General features: G+C 22.1%; 1 protein-coding gene across 1 annotated transcript in view; it reads right to left on the bottom strand.

The window, feature by feature from the left end:
- Positions 1 to 7,736, bottom strand: part of znrf3 (zinc and ring finger 3) — a 233,203-nt gene that overhangs the window by 23,139 nt on the left and 202,328 nt on the right. The window lies entirely within an intron of this gene.

The following is a 7,736-nucleotide window of genomic DNA, read 5'->3' as shown; positions in this document are numbered from 1 at the left end:
AACGTATCATAAAGCAAAATAATAAAAGAAGAAAAAAAAAATCATAATTTTACTATATATAAAGTCGTAATATTCAGAGAGAAAAAAACTATGATAATTTTATGACATATTCAGTATTGTATGAAACTAAACTTTTAATGTTTGAAAGAAATATACATTTTAGAAAAAATGTGCATGGTTAAAAATGACTTTTGAAAAAAATCTACCTTTTAGAATAAATGTGGATGGTTAAAATTTACTTTTTTGGGGAGAAAAAAAATCAACATTTTAGAAAAAATGTGTATGGTTAAAAATTACTTTTGAAAAAAATCTACCTTTTAGAATAAATGTGGATGGTTGAAAATAACTTTTTTTGGGGGGTCGGGGGGAAATCAACATTTTAGAAAAAATGTGGATGGTTAAAAATTACTTTTGAAAAAAATCTACCTTTTAGAAAAAATGTGGATGGTGAAAAATTACTTTTTTTGGGGGAAAAAAAATCAACATTTTAGAAAAAATGTGGATGGTTAAAAATTACTTTTTGGGGGGAAAAAAATCAACATTTTAGAATAAATGTGGATGGTTAAAAATGACTTTTAAAAAAAACAAAACATTTAGTATAAATGTGGATGTTAAAAATGACTTAAAAAAAATCAACATTTAGAATAAATGTGGATGGTTAAAAATGACTTTTGAAAAAAATCTACCTTTTAGAATAAATGTGGATGGTTAAAAATTACTTTTTTGGGAGGAAAAAAAATCAACATTTTAGAAAAAATGTGGATGGTTAAAAATGAGTTTTGAAAAAAATCTACCTTTTAGAAAAAATGTGGATGGTTAAAAATTACTTTTTTGGGGGGGGGAAAAAAATCAACATTTTAGAAAAAATGTGGATGGTTAAAAATTACTTTTTGGGGGGAAAAAAATCAACATTTTAGAATAAATGTGGATGGTTAAAAATGACTTAAAAAAACCCAAAACATTTAGAATAAATGTGGATGTTAAAAATGACTTTAAAAAAAAATCCACATTTAGAATAAATGTGGATGGTTAAAAATGAGTTTTGAAAAAAATCTACCTTTTAGAATAAATGTGGATGGTTAAAAATTACTTTTTTGGGGGGAAAAAAATCAACATTTTACAAAAAATGTGGATGGTTAAAAATTACTTTTTTGGGGGGAAAAAATCAACATTTTAGAATAAATGTGGATGGTTAAAAATGACTTAAAAAAACAAAAACATTTAGAATAAATGTGGATGTTAAAAATGACTTAAAAAAAAAAAATCAACATTTAGAATAAATGTGGATGGTTAAAAATGAGTTTTGAAAAAAATCTACCTTTTAGAATAAATGTGGATGGTTAAAAATTACTTTTTTTGGGGGAAAAAAAAAAATCAACATTTTAGAAAAAATGTGGATGGTTAAAAATGACTTTAAAAAAAACAAAACATTTAGAATAAATGTGGATGTTAAAAATGACTTAAAAAAAAAATCAACATTTAGAATAAATGTGGATGGTTAAAAATGACTTTAAAAAACAACAACATTTAGAATAAATGTGGATGTTAAAAATGACTTTTAAAAAAAAAATCAACATTTAGAATAAATGTGGATGGTTAAAAATGACTTTTTAAAATGTTTTTGTAATTTTTTTTCCATTACATTTTCATTGACATCCAGCATCAGACATGCCTATCCATTACATCATATTTACATACATCACACATCTACTGTCTGCCCCAAATGTCTGAATATTTTTTTGTTTATATCCCAACGATGCCACCTCTCCACCCCAAAAAAGAAAAAAACCCAGCAAGATGGAAAAAGCCTAAAAAAGCTCCAATGATTGTAAAACACAACCCAAGCACAAAGTTTATAGAAAGTTTTTTTCTTAGAAAAATAGAATTTTATTTTTGGGGGGAAAATACAACTTATATTATTTCATTTTATTTTTTTAAGGAAAAATACCACATTGTTTAAAACATTTTATTTTGGAATTATTTTTCACTTACCACTAAGACTTATTTTAATTGTTCCCGAAATATGTTGACTTATTTTTAAAACCACATACTTTTTCCTGGGAAAAAATATGCCAGATTGTTCTCTTGATATTAATAACACCACGTTTGTCTGGCAATATTACAACTTCAATCTCTCAACTGGCGAACATACAAGTGAAGGCACATGAAGATTTTATTTGAAAATCATTTATTTGTATCAGAAATAGATGAGTCATTTTATAAAATATCTTATTTTTTTGTATATTTGCAATTGCTCTTAACCAAACTAAAAAAAAAAAAAAAAACTAGACTAAAAGTATATTTTGTCCAATTACATTACAAATACATTTTTAGTAGAATGTTAATTATTGAAATATTATTAATGAATTACTAATAAATATATAAATATTTAAATACTAAGACCTTTTTTGTAATATTTGGACCTGTTCATAAAATAATAATAAACAGACAACTGTACCCTCTTAATGTTGCCCCTTTTTTTTCTTCAATTTTTCTAACAATATTTTTGAAATAGTTTTGGCTTTATTTAAAATATGACCTTTTTCTTGTAAAATCACAACTTTCTTCTCTCCTTTTTGGAACCATTCTGGAAAAGGTGCAGCTTACTCGATGCATTTGTAAAAAAAAAAAAAAAAAAAAAAAAATTAAAAATACTTTCGTTAAAGGCTAATATTTAAAGGCCTTTTTTAAACCTATTTTTAAATATGCATGTGTTTGATCGCGATTGATCAAAATGCAAAAATTTAACTAATATGATAAAATTACTGATATATAAAAATGTTATTTTTCACATGAAATACAATTGAGGTAATATATTTTCATTAAAACATTTTTTTTTTTAAAGCCCAAAAATGAATAATTTTGAGGAAATTCTTGTTTAAGTTAGAATTTTACAAGAATTCTAAACTAACTTTTTTTGGCACAGTCTATTCTTTTTTTCCTCTTGTTTGTAAAAATGAATCTATAAAAGTAAAAAAAAAAAAAAAAAAGTCTAAATATTTGTTAAGGCTAATAATTGAAGGCCTTTTTAAAACCTATTTTTAAATATGCACGTGTTTGATCGCGATTGATCAAAATGCAAAAGTCTAACTAATCTGATAAAATTACCGATATGTAAAAATGTTATTTTTCACATGAAATACAATTGAGGTAATATATTTTCATTAAAACATTTTTTTTTTTTTAAAGCCCAAAAATGAATAATATTGAGGAAATTCTTGTTTAAGTTAGAATTTTACAAAAATTCTAAACTAACTTTTTTTGGCACAGTGTATTCTTTTTTTCCTCTTGTTTTTAAAGATGAATCTATAAAAGTAAAAAAAAAAGCAGAAAAAGTCAAAATACTTTTGTTAAAGGCTAATTTTGAAGGCCTTTTTTAAACAAATTTTTAAATATGCATGTGTTTGATCGCGATTGATCAAAATGCAAAAATTTAACTAATATGATAAAATTACTGATATATAACAATTTTATTTTTCACATAAAATATAATTGAAGTAATTTATTTTCATTAAAACATTTTTTTTAAAGCACAAAAATTAAAAATGTTTAGGAAATTCTTGTTTAAGTTAGAATTTTACAAGAATTCTAAACTAAGTTTTTTTGGCACATTCTGTTCTTTTTTTCCTCTTGTTTTTAAAGATGAATCTATAAAAGAAAAAAAAAGTCAAAATACTTTTGTTAAAGGCTAATATTTGAAGGCCTTTTTTAAACCTATTTTAAATATGCACATGTTTTATCGCGATTGATCAAAATGCGAAAGTTTAACTAATCTGATAAAATTACCGATATATAAAAATTATATTTTTCACATCAAATATAATTGAAGTAATATATTTTCATTAAAACATTTTTTTTTTTAAAGCACAAAAATTAAGAATTTTGAAGAAATTATTGTTTAAGTTAGAATTTTACAAGAATTCTAAACTAACTTTTTTTGGCACAGTCTATTCTTTTTTTCCTCTTGTTTTTAAAGATGAATCTATAAAAGTAAAAAAAAAAAAAAAAAAGTCTAAATATTTGTTAAGGCTAATATTTGAAGGTCTTTTTTAAACCTATTCTTAAATATGCACGTGTTTGATCGCGATTGATCAAAATGCAAAAATTTAACTAATATGATAAAATTACTGATATATAACAATTTTATTTTTCACATAAAATATAATTGAAGTAATTTATTTTCATTAAAACATTTTTTTTAAAGCACAAAAATTAAGAATTTTGAGGAAATTCTTGTTTAAGTTAGAATTTTACAAGAATTCTAAACTAACTTTTTTTGGCACAGTCTATTCTTTTTTCCTCTTGTTTTTTAAAGATGAATCTATAAAAGAAAAAAAAAAAGTCAAAATACTTTTGTTAAAGGCTAATATTTGATGGCCTTTTTTAAACCTATTTTTAAATATGCACACGTTTGATCGCGATTGATCAAAATGCAAAAATTTAACTAATATGATAAAATTACTGATATATAACAATTTTATTTTACACATAAAATATAATTGAAGTAATTTATTTTCATTAAAACATTTTTTTTAAAAGCACAAAAATGAAGAATTTTTAGGAAATTCTTGTTTAAGTTAGAATTTTACAAGAATTCTAAACTAACTTTTTTTTGGCACAGTCTATTCTTTTTTTCCTCCTGTTTTTAAAGATGACTCTATAAAAGAAAAAAAAAAGTCAAAAACTTTTGTTAAAGGCTAATATTTGAAGGCCTTTTTTAAACCTATTTTAAATATGCACGTGTTTTATCGCGATTGATCAAAATGCAAAAGTTTAACTAATCTGATAAAATTACCGATATATAAAAATTATATTTTTCACATGAAATATAATTGAAGTAATATATTTTCATTAAAACATTTTTTTTTTTAAAGCACAAAAATTAAGAATTCTTAAGAAATTATTGTTTAAGTTAGAATTTTACAAGAATTCTAAACTAACTTTTTTTGGCACAGTCTATTATTTTTTCCTCTTGTTTTTAAAGATGAATCTATAAAAGTAAAAAAAAAAAAAAAAAAAAGTCTAAATATTTGTTAAGGCTAATATTTGAAGGCCTTTTTTAAACCTATTTTAAATATGCACGTGTTTGATCGCGATTGATCAAAATGCAAAAATTTTACTAATATGATAAAATTACTGATATATAACAATTTTATTTTTCACATAAAATATAATTGAAGTCATTTATTTTCATTAAAACATTTTTTTAAAGCACAAAAATTAAGAATTTTTAGGAAATTCTTGTTTAAGTTAGAATTTTACAAGAATTCTAAACTAACTTTTTTTTGGCACAGTCTGTTCTTTTTTTCCTCTTGTTTTTAAAGATGAATCCATAAAAGAAAAAAAAAAAGGCAAAATACTTTTGTTAAAGGCTAATATTTGAAGGCCTTTTTTAAACCTATTTTAAATATGCACGTGTTTTATCGCGATTGATCAAAATGCAAAAGTTGAACTAATCTGATAAAATTACCGATATATAAAAATTATATTTTTCACATTAAATATAATTGAAGTAATATATTTTCATTAAAACATTTTTTTTTTTTAAAGCACAAAAATTAAGAATTTTTAAGAAATTATTGTATAAGTTAGAATTTTACAAGAATTCTAAACTAACTTTTTTTGGCACAGTCTATTATTTTTTCCTCTTGTTTTTAAAGATGAATCTATAAAAGTAAAAAAAAAAAAAAAAAAAAAGTCTAAATATTTGTTAAGGCTAATATTTGAAGGTCTTTTTTAAACCTATTTTTAAATATTCACGTGTTTGATCGTGATTGATCAAAATGCAAAAATGTAACTAATATGATAAAATTACTGATATATAACAATTTTATTTTTCACATGAAATATAATTGAAGTAATTTATTTTCATTAAAACATTTTTTTTAAAGCACAAAAATGAAGAAATTCTTGTTTAAGTTACAATTTTTCAAGAATTCTAAACTAACTTTTTTTGGCACAGTCTATTCTTTTTTTCCTCTTGTTTTTAAAGATGAATCTATAAAAGTAAAAAAAAAAAAAAAAGTCTAAATATTTGTTAAGGCTAATATTTGAAGGCCTTTTTTAAACCTATTTTTAAATATGCACACGTTTGATCGCGATTGATCAAAATGAAAAAGTCTAACTAATCTGATAAAATTACCGATGTATAAAAATTTTATTTTTCACATGAAATATAATTAAAGTAATATATTTTCATTAAAACATTTTTTTTTTAAAGCACAAAAATGAATAATTTTGAGGAAATTCTTGTTTAAGTTAGAATTTTACAAGAATTCTAAACTAACTTTTTTTGGCACAGTCTATTCTTTTTTTTCTCTTGTTTTTTAAGATGAATCTATAAAAGTAAAAAAAAAAAAAAAAAAGTCTAAATATTTGTTAAGGCTAATATTTGAAGGCCTTTTTTAAACCTATTTTTAAATATGCACGTGTTTGATCGCAATTGATCAAAATGCAAAAATTTAACTAATATGATAAAATTACTGCTATATAACACTTTTATTTTTCACATGAAATATAATTGAAGTAATACATTTTCATTAAAACATTTTTTTTTAAGCACTAAAAATAAATAATTTTGAGGAAATTCTTGTTTAAGTTAGAATTTTACAAAAATTCTAAACTAACTTTTTTGGCACCGTCTATTCTTTTTTTCATCTTGTTTTTAAAGATGAATCTTTAGAAGTAAAAAAAAAAAAAGGAAAAAGTCAAAATACTTTTGTTAAAGACTAATATTTGAAGGCCTTTTTTAAACCTATTTTTAAATATGCACACGTTTGATCGCGATTGATCAAAATGCAAAAATTTAACTAATATGATAAAATTACTGATATATAACAATTTTATTTTTCACATGAAATATAATTGAAGTAATATATTTTCATTAAAACATTTTTTTTTAAAGCACAAAAATGAAGAATTTTTTTTAGAAATTATTGTTTAAGTTAGAATTTTACAAGAATTCTAAACTAACTTTTTTTTGGCACAATCTATTCTATTTTTCCTCTTGTTTTTAAAGATGAATCTATAAAGTAAAAAAAAAAAAAAAAGTCTAAATATTTGTTAAGGCTAATATTTGAAGGCCTTTTTTAAACCTATTTTTAAATATGCACGCGATTGATCAAAATGCAAAAATGTAACTAATATGATAAAATTACTGCTATATAACACTTTTATTTTTCACATGAAATATAATTGAAGTAATACATTTTCATTAAAACATTTTTTTTTAAGCACTAAAAATAAATAATTTTGAGGAAATTCTTGTTTAAGTTAGAATTTTACAAAAATTCTAAACTAACTTTTTTGGCAACGTCTATTCTTTTGTTCCTCTTGTTTTTAAAGATGAATCTTTAGAAGTAAAAACAAAAAAAAGGAAAAAGTCAAAATACTTTTGTTAAAGGCTAATATTTGAAGGTCTTTTTTAAACATATTTTTAAATATGCACGTCTTTGATCGCGATTGATCAAAATGCAAAAGTCTAACTAATCTGATAAAATTACCGATATATAAAAAATTTATTTTTCACATGAAATATAATTAAAGTAATATATTTTCATTAAAACATTTTTTTTTAAAGCACAAAAATGAATAATTTTGAGGAAATTCTTGTTTAAGTTAGAATTTTACAAGAATTCTAAACTAACTTTTTTTGGCACAGTCTATTCTTTTTTTCCTCTTGTTTTTAAAGATGAATCTATAAAAGTAAAAAAAAAAAAAAAAAAAAAGTCTAAATA

Source organism: Nerophis lumbriciformis, linkage group LG03, assembly GCF_033978685.3.
Source record: "Nerophis lumbriciformis linkage group LG03, RoL_Nlum_v2.1, whole genome shotgun sequence".
Taxonomy (NCBI): Eukaryota; Metazoa; Chordata; class Actinopteri; order Syngnathiformes; family Syngnathidae; genus Nerophis; species Nerophis lumbriciformis.
The sequence above is the reverse complement of the archived record's forward strand: the minus strand, read 5'-3'. Positions and strand labels throughout refer to the sequence as shown.